Here is a 19,987-nt window from a genome sequence, read left to right on the forward strand (position 1 = left end):
AGGAAACTTACCAGACTTGGAAAATGAAAGATTACACAGCTCGTGCGATTTTGGTAACTTCCGATGTTGAGATAGAAATATGGTGGTATTAGTGTAGCTAAACTCAGATAGTTGACGATTATGTTTGACATTTGTAAGAAACTTCCTAATCATAATATCACACAGCATATGAAGACTACTATGATTAGGGAGATGAAGTTAGCTGGTCACATTCTCTTGATTGAGTAGCAAGTTCACGCTTTGATCCGATCTCTTTCTGATAATTGGAAACATCTAAAAGTCAATTTGACTTGCAATGATAACATCAAAACATTTGTTGATGTTGTCCGTCACGTGAAACTAGAGGATGAGCACCTCGGTGTGGCTAAATCTCTGGGACATGTTTTTCTGACTAAGTCTATTTACTTCTGTAAGAGTTTCGATCTTTTAATGAAAGACAAGAGCAAGCTGAAATTCCTCGTGAACTGTTAGGTACAAGGTCAGTTTGCTCGAAAATGTCTTGACTCAAAGAAGATAGTTCTTGTAAATGCTTTTTTTAGTGCTGTTTATGTTTTAAATATTGTTATTCTAGCTGAATATTATCTTATGTGGAATCTAGACTCTTAAGCAAATTAACCAAAGATCGAGAAGCGTTGTAGAGTTCGATCGATTTTTAGCTGGTACGAAGTGGGTATGCATTGGGAACGATAATAGAGTAGAGCTAACCGGGATTGGTACATATAAGTTACATTTGAGGTTGCTGTATCATTCTTCTTCATGATGTCCTGTTTTACACTAGGGGTATAAATGGACTTCATTTCTATAAAAAAAAATTTAAGATTAGGTTTCAATTTGAACTTTTGTAGTATTGCTGTTCTTATTTGTAATTGAAATGAATATGGGTCTGTATATGTAGCTAGTGGTTTCATGGTGTAGGATTGTGATCCAAATACTTATAATTATTATGTTGAGTGTTACTTATCATGAATGTATCTACTTTTTCTATAGATTTTAATGTTGATACATGTGTATGATATGTTAGATTATGACATACTGGGTAAGAGAGAATGAATAAATTAGCCAGATAAGGCATACTAGGTTCAATCTCTAAGGTTTCGTTACCTATTTGCAAACATTGCCTAATAGAAAAAATAACACGAAAATCATTCGGTAAAGTCTTATGAGCCAAACTTATATTGCAGTTAGTCCATTCAGATATATATATGGCCCTATGAATTTGACATGGAGTCTCTTATTTCTTTATTTTTATAGACGATTTCACATACTATAATTATGTCTATTTGATTTCTCATAAGTCAGAGGCATTAGAATGCTTTGGACGATATTGGAAGATATTTAAATGTGGTAGAAAATCAAATAGATAAAAAGATGAAAGCCTTAAGAACTGATCGATGGGCATGAATATCTATCAAAAGAGTTTAAAGAACTACGTAATCATAAGAGAATCATTAGGTACCTAACTATTCCCAACATAACACAACAAAGCGGTGCCATTGAGAGGAGGAATAAAACGTTGCTAGAAATGGTGAGGTCAATGATGACTCAGGCAAACTTATCCATTTCCTACAGAGGAGATGTTTTTATTAACTACGACCCATATTTTGAATAAAGTTCCATCTAAAACAATATCTACTATATCATATAAGCTTTGGACAGGTAGATCCCATTATTTAAATTTCCCTATCCAAAAATCAAAGTTGAAACTCCAATTCTTGAAAACTTGTAATTGTTCTTTAATTTCACGAGAACAATGGATTTGCCTCTCTTTGATACTATTAATTGATAAATTTTGGTGTATGAGATATATATGAGAGGTGTCTCTAATGTATTCTGCAGTTAGAATTTATAGGAGTCAAAATTGGTTGGAAATCACATCCAAATTGATTTCCAAACGAGTTCCAATCAAATAAGGAAAAATACCTTCGAGCGTACATATTTTTGTCTCTGCCCAGATTTCGATACTTTTGACATAACTTTATGACATTTGATTGAGAAAATTCATAATGCATTTGAAATCTAATTCAAAGGGATAGAACTTTGCAAGAATAGAATTTTTCCAATTCGAATGTTAACTATCCAAAAATAGATCTATAAAAAATTGGAATATAATTTTTGTGATTGAAAATTGATTTGTGATAATATTTTGATTATATTTCATTCCTTTTTTACTTTGAATTGCATCCAATTGACTCTTAGCAATCTTAAGTACTGTCTTGTACTCCAAATCAACTACTGGATATTTACAATTTGGTCATCAAACTTTGGACTTCACCCTTTTTTGTTGTGTTTTTTGCGTTCGAGTCCAATCATTGAGTTTCTCCTAATAAACAAATTATATTCAAGATTAGGCTATAATTTATCAAAAGAATAACAAAATATCAATATTAATGCCTACATAAGTGTATAAAATACACCTATCAGTGACGAAACGAAACTTCTCGACAATTTGAGTGACTTTCAATGTTTTTAACCCAAAATTGATAGTAAGAAATGAAAAACGTGGAAGCACAATGTAAATGAAAGGGAGAAAGGATAACCTTGTAACATCTCTGTAGGAACTCGAGCGAGCTTCCTTGTTTCTCCTGCAATCCGAGGACTTTCAATGGTTTTCCTTAGTCTAGCATGCCAAATAAAACCAAAGTTACTATAGGGTTTGTTTATCATGTATTCGAAGTCACCAATACAAATGCAGTCGACAGGATAAAATGTATATTTACTTCCCCAAAAGTGTACCGAGTTGTGCTCTCGACTACATAAGAATAAGATCCATCTATTTGCTTTAACATCACCAGCTAAGACCTTGCAGAAGTAATGGCAAAGGTTTTATTATACGATAATCGAAGTTAAATGAATTAATTTTAATTTGTTATTTCCATCTTTTTTTTTTTTTTTTTTTTTTTTTTTTTTTTTTTTTTTTTTGCATTCAGGTACACTTTCGGACACGATCAAAAAGTATAGGTCACATTTGGCAAAGAAATATAATATCTATGTTTTCCAATCATGTTTAGTTAAATTATTTTAAGTCAAAAAATTACTTATTTTGGAAGCATTTCTTTCCTGGTGTCAAAATAAACAACTTCTTTACAGTTTCAAGCAATAAAATTATTCATTGATTTAAAATTTTACTTATTTGCTTACTATTTTAGTTTTTAAGGTTAGATAACATGCTCATCATATTCGTATTAAAGTCTTTCAAAGGGTAAACTGGAAATGAAAAGATTGAAGAGGAAACAAAAAAAATTTGAAGGAAGAAACAAACAATTGGATATAACTACTACTCAACCGGGTATTGAAGGTGTTGACCTCAATTTTCGTAGGAATAACACGTCCAAAGGTGAATACTCCATGTAGGTAACTTCCTGCACCTGGTAACAAAACTGTTAGTCGTTCGTTGGTGGTAGAGGAAACCACCAATACTTTGATGGGCAATTAGTTAACGTTGAAAAAGAGAGGAAATTACACTAGTAAATTATTTTATGAATGAAAAGATTATTTTTCATACAAGTGTTGACGTTTATTCTTCTATTTGTGTGCTTATCTGAGCACTTGCTTGTCCTACCTAGCCGCATTAACAAGGATGGTCAACTATGCCAACGAACATCATCGTCTGGAAATGTTGAGGCTTTGGAGACCTCCGAGAAAGAAAAAATAAACTAAGGCAGCTGTTTAAAGCCCAAGCAGAGAAGATTGAGTCCTTGAAGGTAGAGGTGAAGCCAATTGGTGAAGTTACAATCTAAACTACATTGACAATTTCGAGAAGAGCCAGCTCTAAGTTACTTTTGCCAATTTCTGGGCTTCTTGGAATGTTTAATTAGTTGATGTTAGGAATTTTGAATGAGGTCCACCAAGACATGGACCTAACTGTCATTGATGAGGAGTTTAGGGGACCTATCAGAGATAGACCCGACCTTCAGTCTATCGATGAAGTCCAAGAAGAGGCTCTAAAGCCGAAGTGAATAAAGAGGCGGTGGTAGGGGAAGAGGCTATAGTATCAGTTAACCCTTAGTTTTTTTTTCATTTTTTTTTTCCTTTCCAAGTGTAATAGCTTCAGCCCTCCATGTAAATTATTTAATGAATGAAAAGATTATTTTTCTTACAAGTATTGGTGCTTATTCTTTTATTTGCGCATTTATTTGAGCACTTACTGCCTTATACTCTACTTGATTCATAATAACGATGAATATTTGATTAATTAATGAACTTACTTCAATTGGACTTTTCCACCTAGCAGTAAATAATGAAGTTTTTCTTGAACAATTGTTGATGCCTGAATTATTCATGGCCTTGGTACCTAGGTTTAGATGTCTTGTACTTAAAAAAAAAAAAAAAACGTTATTTTGCATTTTTCAAGAGTTTGATGCTTCCAATTAGTTCCATAGTAAATATCATCGTTAATATTTGAAGCGAACATCCCTGCCAAAGGCTAATGTGCCTCTTGAAGGGCTTCCTTACAATTGATCAATGGAGAGCATCAATTTTGAATAAATCAAAAGTGATCCCCCTGTGGAGGTGTTTGGCACATCTCTTTAGAAGTGGACATCTTTGCTAGACGCTAGCATGCCTATTGAAGAACTTCCTCCATGGTTTGTCCATGGAGAGCATTTACCTTCGAAGGAATTAAAAGTGACCCCAAATGGAGGTGTTTAGCACCTTGCCGTTCCAAGTAGACATTCTCGCCAGAGGCTAGCTTGCCTCTTGAAGAACTTCATCTATGGTTCGTCCATGGAGAGAATTACCTTCGAAGGAATTAAATGTGACCCCAAATGGAGGAGTTTTGCACCTTGCCGTTCAAAGAAGACATTCTTGTTAGAAGCTAGCTTGCCTCTTGAATTCCTCTATGATTTGCCCATGAAGTGCATCATTTTTGAATGAATCAAGAGGTGACCTCCCTTTTAGAGGTGAATAGCACTTTGCCATCTGAAATGGACATCTTTGTCTTCTTAAAAAAGTAGAGGCCAAATAATTTAGTAAAGAAACTCATTTTAATAATTAAAAGCGTATTGATTGTCCGGTAACTAATAAGAGCCTTGTTTATTGATACTATTTCTCAAGATGCTCAACGTTTTGTGGGCGGGGTTGTGCTTTCCCACAGCAGTTTTCAATCTTATAAGAGCCAGGTCGTAATTTCTCCTTATTGTGATAGGGGCCTAACATGCCTGCGTCAGGCTCTTTAGAGAATAAGAAGACTTCCCTCAAAATAAGATCACCGTTATGGAACAATTTCTTGGCATCATAAGAGAAGGTAATTTTGCGGTAGTACGCAGTGAGCTTTGAATGTGATTCATCCCTCTTCTCTTCAAGGAAATCAAGCTTATACCTTCCATTTAGCAAATGGCCAGGGCATGGATACAACCCTAAGCTCCCGAGATGGTTGCCTCGGTATATTTGAGAAACATTGGCACTTGTTACATTTTGCACAAATTGAAACGTGTCATTTTTCAAGGTATGCCAATTTAAGTAATTTTTGTTCAAATATCCTCCGGAGCGATTGCCACATACTCTTTCATGAACTTCACGGAGGACGTAGACAGCTTTTTTCTCTCGGTACACTGAAGAAGAAAAGATGAGAATCCCGTTTTATATTATACGTCATCTTTTAAAACGAAGTAGGCAGCCTTTTTCTTAGGCCTATGGACTTCTTCTTTGGCATTGGATAAGACCTGATCTATAAGGAAGGAAATAATAGGATGTATCGAAGATGGGATGCCTTCAACCCACATCACATCTTCTCCCTTGGAAATTAGAAATGGAGAGTTTTACGAGATGCTCAATTAGGACAACTTTAAGCAGTTAGAAGGAGAACTAGCATCTCTAGAGAAGCTGTCAATGAAGAGGTTCCAAGTGGGATGCTTCATAGGTTCCATTATTATTTCCAATTCAGGAGGGTGAGTGAATTCTGCTATGAAGTCTACAAGGGATTGACCCTTTATTCCAAAACATCATGCTTTTGAAGTACCTATTTGAGTGGAAAGCTTGTAAGCACATGGATGCAATGAACATAGAAGTACGGCCTCAACTTCCTAGCATTTGTGATGAGAAAAAGGGCGAGCTTCTCCATATCTGGGTACCCTGCCTCTGCTGGTAGAAGGGCTTTACTAACACAATATATGGGCAATTAATGGTTGATTTCTTCTCTTATGAGGACCGAAGTCGCTATCTCATTAGATGTAGCCAAATAAAGCATCGAAGGCTTATTTGCCTTTGGTTTGGAGAGGATGAGGCTCTAAGTTGCTTCTAAGTCCTTGCAAAACCTATTCACACTTTTCAGTCCATTGGAATCTCTCCCCCTTTGAGAACCTTAAAGAAGGGAAGAGACTTATCGATAGCAAACGAAGTAACTCAAGGCTCAACATGTTCGATGAGGCTCTGCACCTCCATATGCTTTTGTGGACAACGACACTACTATTAAAAGGCAACGATAGGAACTCCTACAAGAGTATAATCCAACATCTCTCCCATACACCACCGCCACTTGCTAAAGAAGATATCCATGGTTAAAACCATACAGGAAATGACGGAGAGCCTAAAGGAGATAGATATTACTAACATCACTTTTTGCAATGATAGTATAAATTTGCAGGTGTCAAAACGTTTTGACAGTACGCTAGAGATGCAGCATAAAATGACAATGCATGAACAAATAACCATTTCTCTTCTTGCTACTGTTTAAGCATCAAACTAGTGAGTTTAGGAGGTGAAATGCTAGGTGAGTGAAATTTGTTGATCCAAATTCAACAAATTGGCACCTTTTGTGGGAACCTAAACAATGTAAACTATGAGAAACTATGTTGTAGCCCAAAAACCCTTGAGATATGAGGAAATGAGTCAAACAGAGGAAAACCAGAAGAAATGAAAGCACTAGAGGTTTAATTTATCTCGGGAAATATACTGTAGTGACAAAAAAATTTCATACCTTAAAACGATTGTTTTTTCCCATAATTTTATGAGCGTCGCTGTAAATTTTTCCCAATTTATGTGCACTAAGTGTCATATAATTAAGTACGCTAACTTTGTCTAGTCCATGTTAGTTACTTGTTTGCTTTGAAATATTCTGTGACAATTTATAGTAAGTTGAACTCATGTTTTTGTCCCTTAATCTTGATAGAGTTAGTATTCACATAAGTTGTGATTTAGTTAAGATTTTTAGTTTCTATCGAATGTTTAATATCGCATGATTTATTATTAATTTATTGAAGTTGTGAGAATTACTATGGCAATATTGGACTCATGTGATAAGTCGTAATTTATAATATATACTAGGCTCGAGAAGAAGTTAATTCGAATAACGTCAACCAAGTTAGAGCAAATAAAGAAAACTATGGTTATCAAATTTTGGATGAATTTCATTCATTTGTTACTAAATGTAGCCAGTAGGATTAACTGTGTTTTGGAACTATCCTATATTCACTTTAATCAAATTTCCCATTAATCCTAGTCCTAACAAAATCTTTACTGGAAGAGTTTGAATAAATTGTTAGTTAATTAGTATTTTTGGGTAGCAATAGGATAAACCATTTTTTTTAAAGAAATTCTAATGCTGTTGGGAGTCTTAGTACAACCTCGTGTAGTCTTGTGCACATGTCTGCACTCAATCTACCGTCACATTATTTTACTTATTTCATCCATTTGCCTTAGATAACTTAGCAAAACGAATACAGATGCACAAATTGAATTGTGAGGAATTAAGTTTCACCGAATTAAATTTCACCTAAAGGGATATATGCTGCTTAAACTTTAACATTGTTTAGAAGGAGGTAGACTCAAATCCTATTTTATTTTAATTTATGTTATATTTTAGCATGTATAAATGTTAAATGTTGGTACGTCTGATGATCATCGATATGAGTCTATGAGCGTTTCTACGAAATACTCAACCTCTCCAACAATTTCAGATTAAGGTGATCTATGGCAGCGTGGAAGAAAACGGTCGTTCTTTGATGTGAACTTCAAAAGACATCATTTAAGGCATGTTTTGTTCGAATAATTATTTTGAAATATTTTAAGTTAGTATTTCTTAAAAGTTTGAAGACTGGATTGTTTGATGAAAATTGTTTTATGGTAGATAGGATATTTTTATTGTAGTTTATTTAGTTCATTTGAGTTGCAACACTAAGGTTTAAATAATTTCAGTTTCCACCTGTAAGTTTAAAAATTTCCCTCAACTAAAATACTTAGAATTTTTAGGTGATTCCAGTTGGAGAAGATAGCCGCATGAGTTATCTATATCTTGGACCTGGAATCATGAATTTTGATAATGTAAACTCAAGTTATGGATATTTTCTCAAGGGCTGCCAGAATGTACCCAAGAATAAATAGGCCCAATTTTGGAAACAATCTCGACCCATCTATTGATTGAATTTGATACAAAATTTTAATCTATAATTCTGCTATGTGTAAGATGCCTAACGGATTTCATTTAGTTGCCAAACGGATTTTTTTTTTCTCGAAAACTATACAAACTGAAAATTCAAATTTTACAAAAGAAATTTTCTTTAGTTTTGCAATGGATTCTCTGACACCTTAATGCTTCTAGTCCAATTAAATTTCAGCTTTTTTATGAACTATCTAGACTGAATTTTGCAAATTTAAGATCTTAGTAATGTCACGAGTCCATAGAGCTTGGGGAGTTACAATTTGATTTCAAAGTGTGGTTTTATCTTTCTGTAGACTTGCGTTAAAATCTTATTGGTTTCAAATTCTCAAACTTTTAGAATGAATCAAAATCTGTTCTACTTCATGAGTCAATACTGTTCCCTCCTTGCACCATGCCGACCATGAGGAAGCAAAAGTTTGGATGAAATTTCTATATTTTAGATACAATATCTATTATGTTTTGATGGTATTATTGTGTCTATTACTAATAATAAAAATTTCATGTTATATTAAAAGTATGCACTTGAGCATATAGTGTGGATATTATGTGTACCTAGAAATGTTTAGGTTAGACAATTTATGTCTAAAACATATTATATATCCACCTAACTAGACTTTACATAATTGGTATGACAGATATGGCATGAATGATAAGAACATAGAGAAGGATGGTTGCATCAAGAAAAGACCCAACCCTTAGAGCAACATTTATTAGAAACCATGAAGAGTATCAATGGGAATTGAGGCACGATAGGTCGGCATATCTAAAAGATGTGGTGTTTTATGGCAAGAGGTGAGACAAGGCCACTTGGTTACTTGTCGTTAGGCCACACGACACCCCATTGACACTTTACCTGATAGGTGGCAAGTAATTGGAAAGGAGATCTACGATCAGCTTTGAAGGGTCGCCGTACCCATTTTACCTCGAGAGATTGACTATATGCTTTTTGCTCGATGATAGGTCGGCATATCTAAAAGATGTGGTGTTTTATGGCAAGAGGTGAGACAAGGCCACTTGGTTACTTGTCGTTAGGCCACACGACACCCCATTGACACTTTACCTGATAGGTGGCAAGTGATTGGAAAGGAGATCTACGATCAGCTTTGAAGGGTCGCCGTACCCATTTTACCTCGAGAGATTGACTATATGCTTTTTGCTCGAAGCTTAGGGCCCGAAAGGGCAGAGTCTAGGCATATTGTCCAGGATATTGATAGTGATGCACATCATCTAGCTCAGATGATGAGGAATAGTTATACGATGGTATTTATTTGTTATTTTCCAGTTTAGTTATTATTTTATCGGTAATAAGGTTGAGTAGGGTTTCTCTTTTCAATTGATACGTTGGGCGTTCTTCCATAAATTATATTTTCTCACAAAGGATCTAATTAATAATAAAATATATTATTGCCCATTTGTAGTTTCCCATTAAATTGTGTAATGTTTGAATAAGTTTCCTATAGATTATAAACCTATTCTATTTTGTATGAAGGAAAATGGTACCGACATCACATACAAGAGCAATTAGGAAACTGCAGCAAATAGTGGAAGAAACGAGACGAGTCTTAATGGAACAAGCTACTTTGGAAGCACCAATGGCTCCAATAGGACAAGATGTACCAATAGTGGCACATGTCACAACATATACATACCACCCACTACTCTAGCACCAACCACTTTTCTAGCTGTGTCAATCATTGAGCAATTTCATTGATGCCGGCCTTTTAGCTTTGCTAGCAGTAATGACCAATTGGCAGCAGAAGAATGGCTTCACACAATTGAAAAGGTCTCCCAAATTATCTCATGCCTGGATAACCAGAAAGTATTGTGTGCTGAGATTATGTTGGCGAGAGGACTAGACTATTGATGGGTGCTTATCGTACTTGTACTAAGATGCAACAGTGTAATATGACATGGGATTGATTTAAGATTGAACTTCTAGAGAAATATTTTTCCCAAGCTCTTCGTGACTACAAGGCAGCCAAGTTCTTACAGTTGACTTAAGGGGATATGGATATTACTGAATATGTGAGAGAATTTAGCAACTGTCTTGGTATACGCCACACTTGTTTAGCATCGAACAAATAAAGGCTATGCGATATAAACGGGGTAAGAAGAACCATGAGGAGAATGTCATGTTGAGTAAAATGTCTGATATAGATGTAGTTGGCCGGGCGACCATGCTCAAGGAAGTCGAGCATTGCTGAGTAAGGAAAATGATCGAAAAAAGAAAGGAAAGGCTCGAGTCTTCTTCACGACCCATGTTGATGCTTTTTAGGATCTCGATGTAATTGCAGGTATACTATCTACCTCTAGCAACCCTATGTATACCTATATTGATTTCGGTGCAATGTATTTATTCATATCTACTACATGCTTAGCTAGTATTGGTTTGATATGTGAAAACAACGATAGTATGCTAGAAGTTTGTATACCATCAGGAAGAACCATGGATATGAATAAGGTAGCTAAAGCAATACTGATGGACTTTAATGGGTTAGTCTTAAAAGTGGATCTACATGTAATTGAGATGAAGGACTACGATGTTATTTTGGGCATAGTTTGGTTGGGTAGCAATCGACCAACCATAAATTGTTTGGAGAAAGTAGTGCTTCGAAGACCTTGTGAGATTGTGAGACGGAATTTAGGTTTTATGGGTCTAAGATTAAAGCAATTTCCTGCCTCATTTCAGCCATGCAAGCTGAGAAATTTGAAAGAATGAAAATCCTACCAGGAATATTCACAACACATAAAAAAGAAAGACAACTATAGATAGCATACCAATAATACGAGAGTATCAAGATATATTCCCTGATGACCTACCATGTATTCTACCTAATAGGCAGGTGGAATTTACAATTGATTTGAACCCTTGAGCCCTGCCAATATCTAAAGCACCTTACGGAATGGCTTATAAGGAGCTTTAAAAGTTGAAAATATAGTTGGAAAAACTTAGTAAGGGATTTATAAGGCTGATTGTGTCTCCATGGGAGCTCCAATACTGTTCGTTAAAAAGAATGATAGGTTGATGAGGATGTGCATAGATTATAGATAATAGAATAAATTAATAATTAAGAATAAGTATCCACTTCCAAGGATTGAAGATTTATTCGATCAATTGAATATAGCGTACTCCAAGACAACATTCCGAATTCGAAGACAACATTCCAAACTCGCTATGGGCACTATGAGCTTATAGTTATGCCCTTCAGCTTAACTAATGCCGCTACTGTGTTTATGGACTTAATGAACCAGGTATTTCAACATTATCGAGACCAATTTGTCATCGAGTGTTATCAATGACATATTGGTATACTCAATGTTCAATAGCACAAAGAACAACTGAGAACAGTTTGGAGACTTTACGCGATGAAAAACTTTATGTCAAATTCAAAAAAATGTGAGTTTCGGTCAGATCGTACAGGACTTCTAGGTCATGTAGTGACCTTCTAGTGAATTGAAGTAGGCCCAACGAAGGTCTATGACACGAATAACTGGCCGATACTTACTAATATAGGAGAAGTGGGGAGCTTTATAGGTTTAGCCAGCTACTATGAATGATTCATCAAAGGTTTCTCTTGTAAGACCTTTGATACAGTAGACCTGGAAAGCAGTTAAATTCGTTTGGTCAGAAAAGTTTGAGAAAAGCTTTCAGGAGTTGAAGAATAGACTAGTTTCTGCTCCAATATTGGCTATACTAGAAGGTTTAGATAGATTTATTATTTATAGTCGTGCATCCAAGTTGGGATTAGGGTGTATGTTGATGCAAAATGGAATGATGATAGCGTATGTATCAAGACAGCTAACATAATATAAACAAATATCCACACATGATTTAGAACTTCCAGCAATAGTTCATGCTCTTAAAATTTGGAGTCACTACTTATATGGGAGTAAGTATGAAATCTATACCGACCATAGGAGCCTTAAATACTTCTTTACTCAAAAGAAATTAAATATGAGATAAAGATGTTGGTTGGAGCTAGTGATGGGCTACAACTGCACTATCCATTACCATCTTGGTAAAGTTAATGTAGCAAATGCACTAGGCAGGAAGAAGGTTGGCTAGTTATCAATTTTGAGAACAAAACGAAAGCAGTTAACTAAGGATCCTAAGAATTTGAAAATTAAGGTGCTAATGCCATCAGTGCGAATAACGACAAGGATAGCAGCATTAACTCTAAAGTCTACACTTAGAGCAAAGATAGCAGAGGCGGAAAAAGATGATCCATTCCTCAAAAAGATGAGGGTTGCAGTTGAAACACAGAAAATGAAAGATTTTGAGATAGCTAAGGATAAGGCGTTAATGTATAGAGGTCGACTATGTGCATATAAAGATAAAGGATTTCGAAATGAGATTATGACAGAAGCCCAATCTGTCCCTTATACAGCACACCTAGGTTGGATTAAAATGTATAGAGATCTATGTAGTTCATTTTGGTGGAGAAATATGAAAGGGATAATACTTGATTCGTATCAAAGCATCTTGTTTGTCAGCAGGTTAAAGCTGAGCATAAGAGGCCATCAGAGGTATTAAATCCAACAGGCATACCAAAATGAAAGAGGGAGAAAAATAACAATGGATTTTGCAGCGGGGTTTCCTAGGTCAATGAAGGGTCACGATGTTAACTAGTTAATAGTGGATCGATTAACAAAGTTCACTCACTTTCTCCAAATCAAAATGAACTTTATTATGGATCAATTTGTACATCTCGATGTTAGAGAAGTTGTTAGACTCCATGGAGTACCAATGTCAACTATATTAGATAGAGATCCAAGGTTTACATCGAGATTTTGGAAGAGTTTACAGATAACGATAGAGACTAAGTTAACTTTTAGTACTATTTACCATCCGAGACTGATGGGTAATCGAAATGAGCCATCCAAGTTTTGAAGGATGCGTTGAGGGATTGTATCTTAGATTGGGGTGGAAATTGGAGAATTCCCTTACCTTTAGTAGAATTTGCCTACAATAATAGTTTTCAAGCTACTTTTAGGATGGCGCTTTACGAGGCTTTATATGGTCAGCGGTGTCATTCACCCACATACTGGGATGAAGTAGGTGAAAGGAAAATGCTAGGTCCTATTCATTGAGAAAACATTAGATGCTGTTGAAAAGATTAGAATGAGAATTAAGACAGCTTAAAACTGTCAAAAAAATTAATGCTGATAAGAGAATAAAAGAATTTACATTTGAGGTTGGGGATAAAGTTTTTTTGAAAATACAATGCACTACGATTTGGAAAGAAATGGAAGTCAAAACCAAGATTTATCGATCCATTTAAGATTTTAGAGTTGAAAATATGGCATATCGTTCGACATTGTCGCAAGAGTTGTTAGCTGTGCATGACATATTTTACACCTCTACATTGAAGAATCATCTTCATGACCCAAGTAATGTCATCAAGTGTCAGTCTGTTGATTTGCAAAAAGATCTAAGGTACGAGGAATCACTAGTTGAGATATTAGAAAGGAAGGTTCACTTGCTAAGAAACGAAGAAGTGCCATTAGTAAAGGTCCGGTAGCTTAATCAAGCGATAAAAGATGTTACTTGAAAGAGAGAAGAAGAAATTAAGACCAAATACTAAGAGATTTATGACCAAGTAGGTTAAATTTCAAGTACAAAATTAATTTAAGGGGAAAGGGTTGTAGCGATTGAGAATTTTTATATTTAAAAACGATATTTTTTACCCATAATTTTGTAAGAAACAAATTCTCGTCACTATAAATTTTTCCCAAATAATGTACTTAAAATGTTCATGTAATTAAGTACGCTAACTTAGTTTAGTCCATGTTATTTATTTGTTTGCTTTTGAAATATTTTGTGATAAATTATAGTAAGTTTAAGTTATGTTTTGTTGCTTAATCTCAATAGAGTTAGTATTCACATAAGTCATGATTTAGTTAAGATTTTTAGTTTCTATTGAATGCACAATATCACATGATTTATCATTAAATTATTGAAGTTGTGAGAAATGCTATGGCAATATTGGACTTGTTTGATAGGTTGTAATTAATAATGTATTTAGACTGAGTACAAATTATAGTAAGTTTAAGTTATGTTTTGTTGCTTAATCTCAATAGAGTTAGTATTCACATAAGTCATGATTTAGTTAAGATTTTTAGTTTCTATTGAATGCACAATATCACATGATTTATTATTAAATTATTGAAGTTGTGAGAAATGCTATGGCAATATTGGACTTGTTTGATAGGTTGTAATTAATAATGTATTTAGACTGAGAAGAAGTTTATTTGGATATGGACAAGCAAGTTGAAACAAATAAAAGAAAACTATGGTTATTGAATTCTGGAAAAATTTTACTCATTTGTTACTGAATTTAGCCAATAGGATTAACATGGGTTTTGGAACTATCCTATGATCATTGTAATCAATTTTCCCATTAACAAATAGTTCTAGATAAGATTTTTTTTCTAAATCTTCCAATCATCAAACTGTTACTGAATTGACAATCAAAAGGTCTAAGTAAAAATCTCACTAATTCTACCAACCTTATCATTCATAACAATTCATGAATTAATAAATATCATATAATTCAATAAGATAATTCCATAACGTGCAATAAAAGTATAAACGTGCATGTTCATTTTTCAGAAAATTATTTTTTTAAAGAAATAATTCCAATTATAATCACAGAATAAAATTAACATCATTTAAGTTTTATTATATAGATTCTCAATCTCACTTCAATATGTGTTGCAACACAATCCCAACAAATGAGAAATGACATAACAATTCTCATATTCTACTTATCAGAAAAAAATAAAATAAAAAAATAAATTGTCCCACAAATATTTACGTGTTTCATTGGGTCATGTTCTAGATCCATGTATTAATTTCAATTAGTACATAGCTTTTCAACAAGTTCTATAACCTTTGTTTTTCGAGTCTTCCCTATAAGGATGTTATAGTGTGCATAGATATAGTAATATCTTATCAAGCATAAAAATTGTAAAACAAGTTATAATAGAACATATAAACTAATCAAATACCCACACAACTCATGAATGTATATAAAACGTGGTATTTTAAATATTTGCTAGATTATTTTTTCATTTTCAAAAAAAATTAGAGAACTGCCAAAAAAAAAATTAATAGCCAAATACCACTTAATAAATATTCTTGATTTTATATAAAGAAAAATTTCAAATTTAATCAAGTTAAAAAAAAGAAAAGAAAAAGGATTAGTGCTTTTTACAATTTTATTTTATGCATTAAATACAATACACACACACACACACACACACACACACACACATACACTGAAAAATTAAGAATAATTTAGGGAGCAATATGTACTTTTCAAAATTGAAATCGGGTCCATCGTGCACCCTCATGTGTGGGAAGATCTAGAGAAGATCAATCCAATCATACTAAATGAGAATCATGAAACGTAGCATAGAAGAAGCTATCATGTAACAAGATTTTGAATTTTATTAATTTTCATACAACAAATCAGATTTCATTCAAATTTCAAAATTTTCATAACTTTTTCATTTTAAATCCAAATTTTAAGTTTTTATATGATTGAAAAGCTTATTGAAATACCTTTCTAACCATTCTAATTCTACTGCATAATTATCAATGTTCAAAAGCAGTAAATTATCAAATATGCCATAACAACCATATAAGCTTCGAAAACTTTGCATACAAAATTCATAATTCAATTGAATCATGTAATGGCATATTTAAGCATGAATGTTTACAAGGAATTCAACCTGATTCTAATACCAATGTAATATTTTGTATTATGCATAATCATAAATTCCAGGTTAATAATACTTACTTGAATTGATGAATTTCAAGATCTTTTCAATGATTAAATCACCTTGTGTTGCGGAAGCTCTCTCAAAAGGATCTTCAAATGGTGATTTTTCAGGCTCAGTCCAACGTACCTTTCTCTACCAACAACCAATCCAAATGGCTCCAAACCACAACCAATTGATTCACCTTGATTGCTATTCAATTTTACCCACGTAGGACAAGAAAGGATGATGATTTATCGCCACAAAGGCTAAGAGAAGACACCACAAATGTATACTATGAAAGAACCACCAATTGCACACGTTATACCAGCATTTTGGACACTTCTGGACACCTTTTTTCTCACACAAAGGGGGGCAGCCGGAATTCTCTTGTTTCTTCTCTCAAAATCACACAATCATCATATCAAAGAGGTTAGGGTTATATCCATATATATACTCTCGGGTTAGGCTTTAAGTTGGGCCATTAAAGGAGTAAACGGGCCAAGATTCAAGCCATCCATAAGGAATACAATTGGGCCGGGTGTAGCTCATGGACTTGGTTGTTGGAGTTATTTCATTTATCGGCCTATGCCTATGAAATAATATTAACCCACGTTAACATCATAATCCGAGATTTATTCGGTATCAAAAACCCAACAAATCTCCACCTTGATACCCAATAAATCTGCAAGCAATCAAAAACACACAGTTAACACTTGCATAATCAAGGTAGCCAATAAAATTGGATCACAGACCTTACCTCGTGTTTCCAACTTGAAATACATACCATACCTGCTCCATGTACTCACTGGGGTTAAGGTAAAAAAAACACCCAAGTAGAAGCAAATATTTAACAGTAAACAATCAAGAGCAAATACACATGCAATGACGATATACTATAGGATAACACACACAGATCTTTTCAGAAACACGTTCACATAGAACCATAGATTAACACCAAGTCAATCAAACCACTGTCAACCACATATGCAATACATGCATAAATGACCCTAAGAAAAAATCTCACCACACTTATCTTATCCCATTCCGTGTTGCTCACACCTCGAGAACACATATCTCCTCTCATCGCCCACCACGCTCACTAGACAGATCACTCAACTCATGTCTAACTGGTAAGTCACAATAGATCCTAAGTCCACGGGATAATCCTTTATCTCCACATCACTTCTCCCAACCTATGTGAATAATGGGTTTCCACCTAACAGAAGTGATAGAAGTGTCTCTCTCACACTCCACCTGATCAGGGTCTCTTTCCAGATAAAGGATTCTAGACATTTGATCACATCTCCACTTGTGATCCATATGTCACACTCCATATCCCGGATACAAACCACCATATACCCCTAGACATCTATACTCCACCTCACCAAAAGACACACAACACACTGTTAATGCATCTCAAACTCACTATGGCAAATTAACACCTTTCGGTGACCACAAAGGTTACTCCAATCACCAAAGCTCCAAAAAATCCACAAAGAAAATGGCGAAGGTGGCACTCACAAAGAGAAATCGAAGAAAGAGTCGGTTACTTCACAACACTCACAAAGGAGGCTCACAAAGATAAAGAAAGTAACTTTAACATGGCTGCCTCACATAATCTCACAAACCACACAGGCTCACAAAGATAAAGGAGAGAAACGGCTACCCAACTTTTTTCTCACTACCACACTCTCACACCATTCACAGAGCAAATAGAGTACGCCACAAAACTTAACCCACTATGCATGAAAACATATTACACAAAGTAATAAATCACTCTAATTCATGCAATTACACACATCAAACATATTGAAAGTGTAAAATTAACATTGCAACAGAATTAAGTGACCACATACATGCAGAAAGGATTACACACAGATGCAATGCAGTAATCATATTTATTCTCTCAATAAACATCACTAGGATCACTACTCGACCCTAAAGTTACATTCGCCTTGTCTCTATTCTTATCTTTCCTTTTATTATCATCTTAGAACAATCTCTTTCAACTATGTCCAAATTTTATCACAGTTAAAATATATATTATTTTTCACACTTACCTTAGACTTACATTTGCCACCAATGTCAAATAATGACCACAAGTAAAGTATGAACATAATTCACATAGAATAGTCCAGTAAACTTTCCTAAGACCACATGCAATTCTAATAATGTAAAAAAATTGACAGCAAATTCACAAAGAATTTAAGGTAGATAATTAACAAATAATTTCTAGGTCTAGCAACAGGCAATGGTTACCCCTTCATGGTAACCCCAAACCTAATGTCACCCCACACGATGACCTCTAATGTAAAAAATAAATTATTCTACACATTTATTTCAACTGCAATAATAAAAGCAAAGAACACGATACCGAGCGGACCACGTCTGAAGGTCCGTAAATATCGAGAGACGTGAATTCATCACTTTAGGACTATCACTATTCGTCCTAAAGTCTCTGAAAACTGCAGCAACCAAAAAATCACGATCGAATCCCGAATGCCGGAAGAATAACGCTGTCCAGATTTTACTGTGTACCCTGAAACAGAAAACTTCCAATACGAAAAATGTCAGAAATAATACGAGGAACAAACTGCCTGAAGGGACCTTCTCGAAAATCCCTTCCACGGGCCCTCACGCGCTCCTTTTCCTATCTGCGCGTGGTCCTCACGCTCCATCACACGCGCCGGCCTGCAGGGTTCGCCTCCTCCTGTACATCATGCCAGTGGTCTCTGTTTTCCCAAACCCCTTCTGGATTGATCAGAAAACGTGAAAAATGGAGACTGATTTAAACAATTTTTGGACAGCTTCTTCGATCTGATTTCTGTTGCGTTTCTACCTATTTTCTGGACGATTTCTGGTAGATTTCACGAGCCAAACTTCACCTTGAAGCTCTGATACCAATTGTTACGGAAGCTCTCTCAAAAGGATCTTCAAACGGTAGTTTTCAGGCTCAGTTCAACGTACCTTTCTCTACCAACAACCAATCCAAACGGCTCCAAACCACAACCAATTGATTCACCTTGGTTGCTATTCAGTTTTACTCACGTAGGACAAGAAAGGATGATGATTTATCGCCACAAAGGTTAAGAGAAGACACCATAAATGTATACTATGAAAGAACCACCAATTGCACACGTTATACCAGCATTTTGGACACTTCTGGACACTTTTTTTCTCACACAAAGGGGGCAGCCGGGATTCTTTTGTTTCTTCTCTCAAAATCACACAATCATCATATCAAAGAGGCTAGGGTTATATCCATATATATACTCTAGGGTTAGGCTTTAAGTTGGACCATTAAAGGGGTAAACGGGCCAAGATTCAAGCCATCCATAAGGAATACAATTGGGCCGGGTGTAGCTCATGGACTTGATTGTTGGACTTATTTCATTTATCAGCCTATGCCTATGAAATAATATTAACCCACGTTAACATCATAACCCAAGATTTATTGGGTATCAAAAACCCAACACCTTGCTTTTTCAAGCATCAAAGTTTGCATTTTCTTGTTCTCAAATGTCCCAATCTTGATCACAATGGAAGGGAATTATCATCCACAATTAAAGTGTCTTAGTTTCTAAGTTTTCGTGTCAAAATAGTGATTTTAGGGCCTACCATATTTTCATGCTATCTTCTCTCTCTTCATTTCAAGATGGGAATCATTTCAAGATTAGGAAAGTGGATGGGAGTTGAGGAAAGTTATGGATTTAATTTCTATTTGAACCACTCTTTCCTTTTACTTTAATAACTTGTAGATCATATCACTGGGTGATCCGCAGAATACATTACTAGTGATTAATTCTTTTGGATTGTACAATTTGAATCTCTAACTTTGAATCAATA

The sequence above is a fragment of the Olea europaea genome, unplaced genomic scaffold (assembly GCF_002742605.1).
Source record: "Olea europaea var. sylvestris unplaced genomic scaffold, O_europaea_v1 scaffold3228, whole genome shotgun sequence".
NCBI lineage: Eukaryota > Viridiplantae > Streptophyta > Magnoliopsida > Lamiales > Oleaceae > Olea > Olea europaea.